This window comes from Thalassophryne amazonica, chromosome 8 (assembly GCF_902500255.1).
Source record: "Thalassophryne amazonica chromosome 8, fThaAma1.1, whole genome shotgun sequence".
NCBI lineage: Eukaryota > Metazoa > Chordata > Actinopteri > Batrachoidiformes > Batrachoididae > Thalassophryne > Thalassophryne amazonica.
Window position 1 is genome coordinate 50775084 of NC_047110.1, and position 14242 is coordinate 50789325.

General features: G+C 41.3%; 1 pseudogene; it reads right to left on the reverse strand.

Annotated features, from left to right (window-relative positions):
* LOC117515586 overlaps positions 1 to 14242 on the reverse strand; it is a 70970-nt pseudogene that overhangs the window by 17039 nt on the left and 39689 nt on the right.

Genomic DNA, 14242 nt, shown 5'->3' on the forward strand with positions numbered 1-14242 from the left:
CTAAACACCACACACCGTACAACCAAACCTGTTAGATCCATGATTTTTTTATCTTCACGTGTGTTGTCTCTCAGGTTTTGGAAACCTAAAGATAATTTTAAAATCCTGTCGTGTGAACCAGGCTTAAGCAAAGGTGTCCTTTGACTGTCAGCAAAGGCTCACTGCATGTGCGTGCACATGCACGTGGGCGCACACGCAGTGAAGTTTAGCTGGCAGTCAAACTGTCTACTGACAGCTGAGCACATGCATGCGCATGTGTGTGCACACGTAGTGGATTATGAACACACATATACACACACACTGAGTGGTAATTTCCTCATGCCAGCACTTTTATGCGCGCATGTGTCAATGAGCCTGGGGAAAAGAGGACGAGTGAAGGAGTAACTGAATAGGAGTGGGTGACCGTGCGGATGGACAATATGGTGTGGGTCCGGTCCATACGTTGGTTGTTCTTTGACGTCCAGTACAGGTCCTGTGCAAAGGGAGGAACACAGCACTCCGGTCTGTGTTTGCCATCCAGAAATTTGGAGATTGGGCGGTCTGCAGTGCCTTTTATGGGCATGTGACAGCAGTCTGTGTCGTCTACATACGTTATGGAAGCGATCTGATAGGTGTGGACGAGGCAGTCTGACTGCATTCTGACATAGCTGGCCACACCTCTTTTCCCCTCGACTGCGTTGGATTATGGCAGTATTTGCTGTGTCGGGCATGGCTCCGGCACATTCCTGCTGTGTGTGACGGGGGGCTTTAATACTCAGATTGAGCTTTAACAAAGAAAAGTCTAATACCATATTCTTAAGTGCCAACTACAGTTATTAATGTGTCACTCCAATATCATGCAAACCTCTGTAAATTAACTATGAAAATCTAATTATCACAGTTCCACCCTTGTGTGCATGTGTGCAGAGGGACTGCAGGGGTATGAAATCATACAAAAATTCTAAAGCTTGTGGATGAGAAGGCACACAACCCATTAACGTATTTCTGTATTTAGCTACTCTGGTGTGCATACAGAGAGAAATAGTAATTTCAGAATCACAATTTTATTTAATTCCCCATCAGGCACTCATGGCATACATAAAGGTTATGTGCTCAACCTTAAAGGCCAGATGTACAAGGCATTGTGATTTATAAAAATTAGATGTTAAAATGTCATGTGAATCATAAATTTTACAGCTAAATTCACCTCACATAGTCATGTACTATATTATACAAAATTAAAGCTGTTAAATGTGACAGTGAGTCATAATTATTCCAGAAGGACTGTTTAATTGTTAAATATATAAGATGGCTCAGCTCTTGCATCAAATTACACAATTAATATTTCATCAGCGCTGTTGTCTCACAGCACAGCTGCTGAAATATAAATATATGTTAGCGATGGGCATCACAGGATTGTCGAAATCATTTGGACATGGTGTCAAGTTGTAGCTGCTACTACTTGCATGAAAAATTGTTTATCTCCTACAATTTTCTAGTAAAAAAGTGGCAACATTATTTTTGCTGCTAAAATTTCATTAGGAGAGAGTTTATCTTAATAAAGAGCAGTGCAGTGATGTCACAGGAGCACAAAGGATTCTGGGACAATTGTAACAATAAATAGATATCTAATTATACACTGTTAAACTGAAAGATTTATGCTGCCGCTTGTGGTGAGCTTGTTGAAGTTATGTCTATTGGTGATTGTGACGTGAAAATTCAGAAGAAACAAGCTGCACTATGAGTGAAGGGTCATCAACAATAGTAAGGCTAAAAACTACTTTGTGACTCACCATCACCACCTTGTGTTGCCACTCACTGCGTTTAATGTTTTTTCCTCATCCCAGTACTATAAGCACCCAGATTTCTGGTTCATAAACATTTTTCTTGCTCTTCCTCTTGGTTGCCATGATAAGTACACTTTTGTAAAGTACACAATGTAAAAATGTCTGAGGGCCTGTGTGTGTGAGTGAGATTGAAACGAGACAACATTAAATGTGCAGTACCTGAGCAATGACAGCCTCTCTAGTCTTGTAGTACTTGTAGAAAAGATGGTCAGTCTGAATGAAAAGCTGGCAGGTGTTTTTGTCAGCCTGGGTCATCCTCTTCTTCCTCAGGAGCACAGGGTCATTAGAGTCTGCCTCAGCGTGGAGCACCTGGTATGAAGCAGCAAAGTAAATGGAGAAAAACAAATAGGTAAATAAAATATACATACAAATATAGCTTTCTCAACCAAAGTGTGGCTGATAAAAATGTCCAATATTTTAAGACTGCAACTTTTGGATGCAATATGTTCATAAACTGAAATTCTGCTAAGGAATAAATGAAGATTAAAAAAAGTAACTGGAATAAACAAAAAGCAACTAATCAGGAGACAAATATATTTTTTAAAATTCCTGTGAAACCAAAAACCTAGAGCTTTTCAGTTATACAGCTGACACCAGAATTCTACATACACCTTGGTTAAAAATACTCAAACTCAAGTTGCCCCAAAGCACATAATTTATTTTATTAAATAATATGCATGTTAATTCTCTTGCACTCTCCTTCGGCTGCTCCCATGCAACACACACACACACACACACGCTCCATAACAAATTCTAATTCATGTGCACAAAATTATACACATGGTTTTTGTGCATATATATACGAGGTCTATTAGAAAAGTATCCGACCTTATTATTTTTTCAAAAACCATATGGATTTGAATCACGTGTGATTGCGTCAGACAAGCTTGAACCCTCATGCGCATGCGTGAGTTTTTCCACGCCTGTCGGTTGCGTCATTCGCCTGTGAGCAGGCTTTGAGTGAGGAGTGGTCCACCCCTCGGCGGATTTTCATTGTCAGGAAATGGCGGTATGATTTGGGCTTTTTTTCCAATCAGAATTTTTTCAGAAACTGTTAGAGACTGGCACCTGGAAACCATTCGAAAAGTTTATCTGGTTTTCGGTGAAAATTTTACGGGCTTCACAGAGAATAAGGACTGTTACTACAGCTTTAAGGACGGCTTTAAGGACGCTCGGCGCGCCGCACTCCGTGCCACCACCGAGAGCCACAAACCACCGGATCATTGTCATGAAAAGCCGAGCGGAGGCTTCGCGCGTCACGACCGATTTGCTAATGGAGCGAGACAAAGGAACGCCTCCGTTTTGGTCTCACAGGACGGCTTTGAGATGGCGTTCAGACAGCTGTCGGTGGTTTTTCCATCGAGTGATTATCCGAGAAATTGTGGATGTGCCTGGACATGCCAGAACATGTCCCGTGAGGCTTCATCATGGCGTTGCTGTGCGCCATGTGGCACCGCCGTGACGCGCAAAGCCTCCGCTCCTCTTTCCATGACAAAAACTCCTGTAACAGTGGAATGTGCCATTCATTTCCAAACTGGACGCTGTGTTTTATCCGGGACGTCATCTGACTAGCAAAGGAATTGTGAAAAGACGTGGACATCAGCACTTTTTCGGCACATTGAGACAGACGTGCGGAGGAATTCTGCGTGTGGCGGCGGTGCCGCATGGCGCAAAGCAACGCCGTGATGAAGCCTCACGGGACATGCTCTGGCATGTCCAGGCACATCCACAATTTCTCGGATAATCACTCGATGGAAAAACCACCGACAGCTGTCTGAACGCCATCTCAAAGCTGTCCTGTGAGACCAAAACGGCGGTGTTCCTTTGTCTCGCTCCATCAGCAAATCGGTCGTGACGCGCGAAGCCTCAGCTCGGCTTTCCATGACAAAATCTCTTGTTAAAAGTGAAATCTGCCGGAAAATGGTTGATGTCCAGCTCTTGTGATAACCAGAGAAAATGCACACGATGGTCACGACTCCACAGAGCCATCCGTTTAGAAATGATCCGGTGGTTTGTGGCTCTCGATGGCGGCACGGCGCACAGCGCGCCGAGTGTCCTTAAAGCTGTAGTAACAGTCCTTATTCTCTGTGAAGCCTGTAAAATTTTCACCGAAAGCCAGATAAATTTTTCGAATGGTTTCCAGGTGCCAGTCTCTAACAGTTTCTGAAAAAATTCTGATGGAAAAAAAGCCCAAATCATTCTGCCATTTCCTGACAATGAAAATCCGCCGAGGGGGTGGACCACTCCTCACTCAAAGCCTGCTCACAGGCGAATGACGCAACCGACAAGCGTGGAAAAACTCATGAATGCACACGAGGGTTCAAGCTTGTCTGACGCAATCACACGTGATTCAAATCCATATGGTTTTTGAAAAAAATAATAAGGTCGGATACTTTTCTAATAGACCTCGTATATATATATATACACACACACACACACACTCAACAAAAATATAAACGCAACACTTTTGGTTTTGCTCCCATTTTGTATGAGATGAACTCAAAGATCTAAACCTTTTTCCACATACACAATATCACCATTTCCCTCAAATATTGTTCACAAACCAGTCTAAATCTGTGATAGTGAGCACTTCTCCTTTGCTGAGATAATCCATCCCACCTCACAGGTGTGCCATATCAAGATGCTGATTAGACACCATGATTAGTGCACAGGTGTGCCTTAGACTGCCCACAATAAAAGGCCACTCTGAAAGGTGCAGTTTTATCACACAGCACAATGCCACAGATGTCGCAAGATTTGAGGGAGCGTGCAATTGGCATGCTGACAGCAGGAATGTCAACCAGAGTTGTTGCTCGTGTATTGAATGTTCATTCCTCTACCATAAGCCGTCTCCAAAGGCGTTTCAGAGAATTTGGCAGTACATCCAACCTGCCTCACAACCGCAGACCATGTGTAACCACACCAGCCCAGGACCTCCACATCCAGCATGTTCACCTCCAAGATCGTCTGAGACCAGCCACTCGGACAGCTGCTGAAACAATCGGTTTGCATAACCAAAGAATTTCTGCACAAACTGTCAGAAACCGTCTCAGGGAAGCTCATCTGCATGCTCGTCGTCCTCATCGGGGTCTCGACCCAACTCCAGTTCGTCGTCGTAACCGACTTGAGTGGGTAAATGCTCACATTCGCTGGCGTTTGGCACGTTGGAGAGGTGTTCTCTTCACGGATGAATCCCGGTTCACACTGTCCAGGGCAGATGGCAGACAGCGTGTGTGGCGTCGTGTGGGTGAGCGGTTTTCTGATGTCAATGTTGTGGATCGAGTGGCCCATGGTGGCGGTGGGGTTATGGTATGGGCAGGCGTCTGTTATGGATGAAGAACACAGGTGCATTTATTGATGGCATTTTGAATGCACAGAGATACCGTGACGAGATCCTGAGGCCCATTGTTGTGCCATACATCCAAGAACATCACCTCATGTTGCAGCAGGATAATGCACGGCCCCATGTTGCAAGGATCTGTACACAATTCTCGGAAGCTGAAAATGTCCCAGTTCTTGCATGGCCGGCATACTCACCGGACATGTCACCCATTGAGCATGTTTGGGATGCTCTGGACCGGCATATACGACAGCATGTACCAGTTCCTGCCAATATCCAGCAACTTCGCACAGCCATTGAAGAGGAGTGGACCAACATTCCACAGGCCACAATTGACAACCTGATCAACTCTATGCGAAGGAGATGTGTTGCACTGCATGAGGCAAATGGTGGTCACACCAGATACTGACTGGTATCCCCCCCCCAATAAAACAAAACTGCACCTTTCAGAGTGGCCTTTTATTGTGGGCAGTCTAAGGCACACCTGTGCACTAATCATGGAGTCTAATCAGCATCTTGATATGGCACACCTGTGAGGTGGGATGGATTATCTCAGCAAAGGAGAAGTGCTCACTATCACAGATTTAGACTGGTTTGTGAACAATATTTGAGGGAAATGGTGATATTGTGTATGTGGAAAAAGTTTAAGATCTTTGAGTTCATCTCATACAAAATGGGAGCAAAACCAAAAGTGATGCATTTATATTTTTGTTGAGTGTACATACATATATACATACACATATACATATATACATACACATATACATATATATATACACATATATATATATATATATATATATATATATATATATACACACACACATACACACACACACACACACACACACACACTGTTCATACATGAGGCCCCAGAAGTGCAAGTGCTAACTGCTTGTACCACCATGCTGCCCTGTCTAAATTCAACAATCCCTCCTTTATTTCCATATGAAGTTATCATTATATAACGGCTGAGTGGATCCTTGTCATTTGATTGGTGCTTTGTATGTGACATGACATGGATTAATTCGTCCCATTTGTGTTGCATTGCATTTAGAGTGCAGTTTGGTTCTATTTAGAGTGCAAATTTGGTTCTATACGTTTGGCATTGCATTGCACTCTGCATACATACACACACACACACACACACACACACACGTGCTACAAGTGCTCATGCACGCAAGTCCACATGTGCTCATACATGCACGCGTGCCCACACGTGCTGGTGCATGCACATGCATGCGCGCACACACAAAACAAATCCACTGTGCTGTTTGGAGGCTGTTGGCAGGAAGTTGGAATGAAAAAAGCTGGACTAATTTCTGATGTGATTTTTTTCACTGCACTGAGGATGTTCACAGTCTTTTTTTGATAGTACACGCACACACAAGCACCGACCCGGGTGCGTGCGTGCGCGCGGGAGACAAGGACTATGATTTGATTGAACTAACTGACGCTGGTAATTCTTGTAACACACACACACACACACACACACACACACACACACACACACACACACACACACACACACACACACACACACACACACACACACACACACACACACACAGCGCTGTCTGGAGGCTGTTAGCAGGAGGCTTCGCCTCATTGAATGGACGTTCCAGCTTTCACCTCATGAAATATTCGTACAATTGGACTCAAACATTCATTATTTGTATACTAGTTACATTTATTTACTACATTAGATTTTCAACAGTTTACGCTGGTTAAAATGTCTCTTTAACCAGCAAGTAAGATTCCAGAAACTGATGTAATGGGAGGCCACAGTCTCGTTTGAACCCTCCATGATACTGCAGGATTTGACCACTTACGGGGACCTCCATTTAATATATACACAGCATAACTTCACATGGGAAAAATGGTGTTCTGTTTTGTTTTCCGCTGCAATCACCAAAGCAATCGCGAAAAGTATTTTTTTTTTTTTTAGTTCCCAGTGGACAAGAAAAGAAAAAGTGAGTGGGAGACGTTGTGTCAGTAAGTGTTAGCCTACAGAGCTAACCAGAGCAGCTCCGTTCTCTCGCCTGCCAAACCGCCTCGACACATTTGAGCTCCGGATCATAAACAAACTGCAATACATGTCAACTTTCCCACCACAGTCTCACTTTTTCTTTGCATTTTCGCTTTGTCTGCATGTAATTTGCCCAAAAACCCATTGAAAATGCCATGGTTGGTTCCCTGGAATTAGAGAAATTACATCATATGCAGCATATTTTACCACCTTTAGCATCCGCCCCAAAATGAGACTGCGGTCTCTTATTGCTAACAAAAGTTTCTGACTCACTAATTAGTGTAATGTGTGGTTAATATGGGAACCTCTGGCTGTATTCCTGTAAAACCGGCTCCTTCTTAGAATTAAACAAAGACTTCTGGAATCTGTGGAAATCTGGGGATCTCCACATGTCAGGTTTCTCCTTTGGCACAATCTCCAAAAGAGCCATACAAGTGTAGCTCTTGATTGGTGATTGAGGTGGAAAACATGTTGGGCAGGTGATGTCACCAACCCTGGTTAGTGACCCTGGTCTATGTCACTGGGGCTCAAATTAACAACCGTGAATTAAGCTTTTGTTCTGAAGGTTTCGTTTCATCTCTTCAGATGCAAAACTAAGTTTCATGACTCAGGCACAGATCCTTTCATGAGCCATTTAAAGTCACGGTCGTAAAAACAACAACAACAACAATAAAACTGGCCAGACAACTACTGGTGTAGAAATTAATTCAGCTATTGAAGGTTACTTTAATTAGTAAGTGTTACTTAAACCTGCACACGTTAAGCCATAGGTTTGTCTAAGCTGGAAAATGTCCACAAAAACGTGTGCAGAGTGTGTTCACCTTAGGCGACTCCTCTATTGCAGAGGCTTGGTACTTCTTCATCCTTTCAAACACTGAGCTGTCAGCACAGCCTCCCTCAGGGCCATATTTGTGTGGGTAGTCTGGGTGAGACAGACAACACTGGATTATGGGAAACAATGTGAGCTACTTAACCCGCTGAGTCACGCTAGCTGTGGAACTATTCATGGTCAGCTAATGGACATATATGCCACTTGAGCCAAGCTGTGCTGTGTGAGCTGTTATTGTTGTTCCAGCAGCCATTCAGCTCACATTTCTGCTTAATTTGCCCCTCAACCACATGCTATATGCATCAAGACAAACTGAAATTATAAGGGGCAGTGACGTGTGCTCAGTGCTCACTATCTGCAACAACGTGATAAAGGTTGCATAAACAGGTCAGTAGCCTGAGAGTAAGCTTGTGTCACTCTGTTAATGAGAACTGCAGGTTTTCTGCTCCCTGGAGGATGATCACTTCTGTGTGCCTCCATCAACTGAGCTGGTCCATCTCTGCACTTTCCCAATCCCCAATTTATAAGATGTAATGCATACATCCTATCACACATACTACATGAGAAGAAGAAAACTGCATTTCAGATTATTTGTGCCATGGGAGGTTGCTGTAAACTCACGTATGTCATCTTCATGGTAGATGACAGAGTGGAAAGGCACATCTTTGCCCTCCAGGTATCTCTCAGCAGGCTCCACATAGTAGGTGCCATGGTAGGTCTGTATGAAGCCCTCAAACTTACCATCCACTATGGAGCCATGGGTCAGAGTGCCTTTCTCACCTAGGAAGCGACATTACAGACTTTTGTTAAACACAAGCAGAAGATATTAATGTTAATGTATAATGTTCATTGCATGATTATTTTTTTTGGACAACAAAAATTCAGTCATAGCCGACTCTAGCTAACTGTGAAAGAATGAAAGTGCACATGAATTAAAATATGGCAAACTGTGTTCGGTTCAGTTTAAGCACTTCTTTTTCAATCGATGTAAGCTTTGTGGCCAAGAGTGTCAGCAGAACAAGACTTAAAAATGTTTACTTTTCAGGTCGAAAAATGGCCATATGCTAACTGCTGATCTAACTTAGCGTGTGGGCGCATTTTAGGCTTCTATCCAAAACAAAAGTAGACTTTATACAATGGTGGAATTTAACAATTTCCAGTGTATTTCCAGAAATCTCACTCATCCACAAATCTGAGCCAATTTCAGGAGCTTCAATCAACAAAATTTTGCTGTAGTCTGCAGAATCTTGGTTAGTAACTCTGGCATTGATTGCTTCATTGCAAAAGTGTCAGCAAGACAAACTTTTTTTTTTTCATGTCAACCTTAATCTGTCTAAAACAACAACAAAAAAAACTTCTTAAAGTAACTGTAATAAATTTCTAAACTTTCTAAAATCACCCAACATAATATCTGGCTTATCCTTTTAACCTAGCATACTACACCTTGACCAACACCCCCCCCCCCAATGCCCCGCCAAATGCTGAACTTCTACTGGCTTTCTACTTTGCTCATAGTAAAAGAAATAGCTAACATGTGCACTTCCAGGTCAAACCTTACTTCGCCTCATGGCATGTATAAACAAAATGATTTTACTTATTCATTATGCTTTAGGCAGCTTTTTGTAAGTATTCATTGCACTTCTTCATATCAAGATGACAATGAAAAATTGGTTATTCATGCAGCACAGATGTGTATTACTAATACACATCACCCGGAAGTGAGACTGTGAGACCCCGATCCTGCCACACACTGTTCATTGTTGTCTTTGGATCTACACTGATTTCATACAGTCCCTTTCTGGAGTCAGAAAGGAAATATGTGAAATCCATTGCAGCAATGTAGAACTTTAATCCCTGTACATGACTTGCGCTACTGGATATGTATATTTTATTATTGTTGTTTTTTTTGTTGTTTTTTTTGCTTTTGTTTAATAAACATACGAGTACATCTGACAGACACACTCCCTCACCATAGATTTCTCCGGTGTAGATATGGGAAGCATCATATGGTATCTCTTCTCCTGAAACATCAACCTTCAAATCTTCTGCAAACAATTTTGTATCCCTCCTCATTCGTAGATTAAAATGCCTGAATAAACAAGAAAATACCAGACACATACAGAATGAATGAATGAATAATTAAGTAAACAGAGACAGAGGTAGAATACAGAGCAGTGTTTGTTTCTAAAATCCCATAACAGTGTCTTCAGACAGTTTATTTAGGTGTGAATCTGTATCAGGCATCACCTTTTGGGGGAAAAATGTACTGTTTGGACTTGTAGGAAAAGGAAAATTCTCATTAAAACAAAGAAAAAAGTGTGATCGCACGTCCTACCGAGGCATTGCTCACTAAAGCAGTGACTCATTACAGAGAGAACATACCCAAGCTGTTGCAGAATGAAAACTCAAGTCTGATCTCGCAAAAAAAAGCCACAGAAAATGAAAGTGTCTTCAAACAATGTCGCTTTCATGTTGCTCAAGCATATGAAAATTTAGTAAGGTATATCTTATATATTATATTCCAATTCTAAGGCGGAACTATACCAGTATACAAAGTTATATCTAAATATCTAAAAAGGAAGAGTAAAATAGGAGAGTAGAAAAGAGTAGAGTAGAGCCACTTAGGTGCCTGGTCTTGAGAACCAGGGATGGTAGGTTAAAAAGCTTTTTTATCCCATGGGAACTCTCCCTACCCACCCAAGCAGCTCAAGAAAAAAGTATATATAATAATAAATAAAAAGACACAGGAAAGATAAGACATCATATATATAACTATATTTAAATATTAAGTAATAAGACATAAGAAGGATGACCAGGAAACAAAGATGTTGAACAGATCGTTTCAGCTTAGGTGGATTACAACTTAAACTGCTTTCATTGCGTAATTCACCACATTGCAGCAAAATTAATTGCACGAAAACAAGACTTCAGATGCAACAAAGCGAAAAACAAAATATAAATCTATATGCACACACACTCCACCAATTTCATATTTCCTTTTCCTATAAACTGGGACTAGAGACTGAACTGCTCTTTGCTTCAGCATTACGATATCAGCCACGTGCTTATATAGCCTCTGTGTTGTGTACGTCTTCACTTCATTCTCGTTGCTCTACTTGGGATGCAAACTCACAATCTCCAGCATGGGAGGTGGCCACTCTGACCAGAAGACTAAAACCCAGGATCTGGCTTCTGTGGCCAGAGATTCCTTTAGGTTGGGGAGTAAGGTTTACAGACTACCACATGCACAGTGACTCTGGCTGGCCTCCATCACACTTAAACATTTCTCTTAGTCACCAAGAACGTGGATATTGTGCTGCAAAATCAAATGAAGAGAAACTGTTTGCAGATATACTTTTCCAAAGGAATGAATATCCTAATTCCACGTGCTTTTAGAGCAGGGGAGGCCAAGTTCGGTCCTCGAGAGCCACCTTCCTGACACTCTTAGTTGTCTCCCTGCTCCAACACACCTGAATCCAATGAAAGGCTCCATTAAAAGTCTGCTAACGAGTCTTTCATTGGATTCAGATGTGTTGGAGCAGGGAGACAACTAAGAGTGTCAGGAAGGTGGCTCTCGAGGACCGAAGTTGGCCACCCCGTTCTAGAGCTTCGATCTGTGTTTAAATAAGCAGCATCCAGGATTAGGAACACCAGATTGTGATAGACTCAAAATGACACAATATCCAAGCCGGATGGTTTTAATTTTATGCAATTACATTTTTTGTAGATTGTATAAAACACTTATCAAACCACATAGCCTTTAATACAACTATATATATTAAATAAAAGCAAAGTTCCAAAGAAATAATTTCTATAATCTTAGTATCTGAGAAAATTCACTAACCTTCCATGAGCATGAAAATCTAAATGAAGGAACTTTTCTTCATGAGAGAGCGCCCTCTTGGCCCTCTGATGATTGCTGTGCACAAACTCTGCATCGTAGTTCAGGCCTTCATAGTGCTGGATATATTTGTTGAGGGGATTCCTATAGTGTCCTGCATGGGGAGAGCACAACAAAGGATCAAAGATGAACTTAAAAAGAAAAATTAAAATTTCAAGCACAAGGACATTTTATGAATTCTATATTTTCATGGAATCCAAGTAAATGCCAGCATGGATGCAGTGAGCATATATATATATATATATATATATATATATATATATATATATAAAATGATAGTTTTGGGGATTTATAAGTGTGTTATGCACTCACACAACTAGTTAATTCAAATTGCAGGAAAAATGGTTTGTTCATTACTCAGCCCTTGCATTTTCATGTTGTATTAAACTTTTAATATCAACCAAACATGCTCTCTCTCACACACACACACACCTTTCAAAAAAATTTGAATCATGAGAATTAATTACTTTTGTCAGTTATTTCAGAAAGTTTTAAATATTCTAGACTTAAATACAAATGTTTCAAGCATTTTTTTTAAAATTATTTTAATCACTAGCCTACAGCTCAGAAAAGGCTGGATGATGTTGAGAGTAAATCAGGAAGTGCAAAGCATTAGTAAGGATGAAGTAAGGACAACTATGAAGAGGATGAAGAATGGAAAGCCAGTTGATCCAGATGGCATTCCAATGGAGATGGAAATATTTAAGAGATGACAAAGTTTTTAACTGGATTGTTTAATAAAATATTGGAAAGTGAGAGGATGTCTGAGGAGTGGGGAAGAAGTGAGCTGATTCAGCTTTTTAAGAAAAAAGGGAGATGTGCAGAGCTGCAGTAACTACAGGAGCATTAATTTGATCAGCCATAGCATGAAGTTACAGGAAAGAACAGTGGACACAAGTCTTAGAAAAGATCTGTGAGCAGCAATATGGTTTCATGCAGAGAAATAGCACAACAGATAAAATGTCTCTGAGAGTACTGCTGGAGAAGTATAGAGAAGGCCGGAAGGAGCTGCATTGTGCGTTTATGGATTGTGAGAGAGCTTATGACAGGGTGCCAAGAGAAGAGTTGTGGTATTGTATGAGGAAGTCTGGAGTGACAGAAGTATGTGAGGGTGGTGCAGGATATGTACAAGGACAGTGTGACAGCACAGTAGGAATGACAGATGCATTTAAAGTGGAGGTGGGATTACATCAAGGATGGGCCAGGGGAAGAGAAATCCACTGGTCCGAGGTCACGGACCAGTAATTTTTGACCTATGTCTAGTAAATATTTTCCCCTGCTAGACCGATGTGTAGTTAAAAATCTTACTGGTCTTGTGATTAAAAGGGTTCCACAAGTCTGATGATTTTTGTTCAAACATGTGCCTTAAATAACTGAGCCATTCAGAAATTTCAACAGAATTTTGGATAGTGAGCCGTCCGGCCTTTATTTGGACGGTCAATTTTCAAAAAAGCTGGCAGAAAAAGCGGTGGACGGCTTGCCAAAAGCCGTCTAAAATGCAGAGTTATTCAAACAAGCTGTCTGTGTGTGCACGCGGAACTGCTCAGACAGCTGGCTCACACAGGCAGGGAAAGTGTGAGGGGGAAGGGGCTGAATGGAGCAGTGTCTCTATGCACAGGTTCTCACATAAAGCAGGTGAGAACTCTGAACTTTAATTAGCTTTTATTTTTTTTTAAGTATTTTAGATCATGAGTTAATGTAGTTGTTTTATGTTCAAGCACAAAACATGACAGAAGAAAAAACAGGATGAATTCCATCATCACACTAAAATGTACTCCAGTCAAAAATACAAGCTGCTATTTTATCTTATTTTTCGAAGTTATTAGGCTGCAGCTACATATTTTTATTTCAAAGTAAGTTACCTCTTATTTTATTCTTATTAAAAAAAACAACAGGGGGAGTCAAATCAGCCTGCTTTGTTCTGTTCAGTTCATATCAAAGTTTTCCTGAACATGCCCAGGTATTTTTTTCCCTTCTTTATAAGAGTTTGGTGTTTACATTCGTTCTACAAAGTTTTAAAGAACAATCAAATGTTAACACTTTTCTTTATAGCAGTTCTGTATTTTCAGAAATGCAACAGAAAACAACTACAAATCAGAAAAAGCTGGGACTGTATGTAAAATGAAGATAAAAATTGCACTATTCCCAGTTTCTCCACTCACACCCACAGAAGCCAAAGGTTCTTCCAGAGTTGTGTCTTGGTGGCTTCCGTCACTTGTCTCCTTCCAGCACGAACATTTAGTTTTTGAGAACTGCCTACCTGACACAGATTTACCATAAAGTACCACACTGTTTGTATTTCTGAATGACTGATGTG